Raw genomic sequence first — 264 nt, forward strand, 5'->3', positions numbered from 1 at the left:
GAAGACCCTTGGTGTTCTTGATGCAATAAGAATGCACCCAGATGCTTTTAGACCGCTGTTTTTGTCACAAGCCATCCCCACTCACAGCTGATGTACTAGAACAGCTCTTTGAAATTCAACTTAGCAGTGGGCAGCAACAAAAGAAGGAATGTGTGGTTGCATTTTGGAGGGACTACCCGCTGGATGTTGAGGGTCAGTATTATTGCTAGATATGGAATATGTACACCTTTTACCTTTGTACAGTAGTTTTGTTAACTTTGATCA

The 264-nt window shown here is 42.0% G+C and overlaps 1 long non-coding RNA gene across 1 annotated transcript in view; it reads left to right on the forward strand.

The window, feature by feature from the left end:
* Window positions 1-167, forward strand: part of LOC116692041 (uncharacterized) — a 17,667-nt gene extending 17,500 nt beyond the window's left edge. The window contains exon 3 of the long non-coding RNA XR_004332623.1: window positions 5-167. This is a non-coding gene — a long non-coding RNA (uncharacterized LOC116692041). The remainder of the gene's footprint in view (window positions 1-4) is intronic.
* Window positions 168-264: the final 97 nt, after the last annotated feature.

The sequence above is a fragment of the Etheostoma spectabile genome, chromosome 1 (genome assembly GCF_008692095.1).
Source record: "Etheostoma spectabile isolate EspeVRDwgs_2016 chromosome 1, UIUC_Espe_1.0, whole genome shotgun sequence".
NCBI lineage: Eukaryota > Metazoa > Chordata > Actinopteri > Perciformes > Percidae > Etheostoma > Etheostoma spectabile.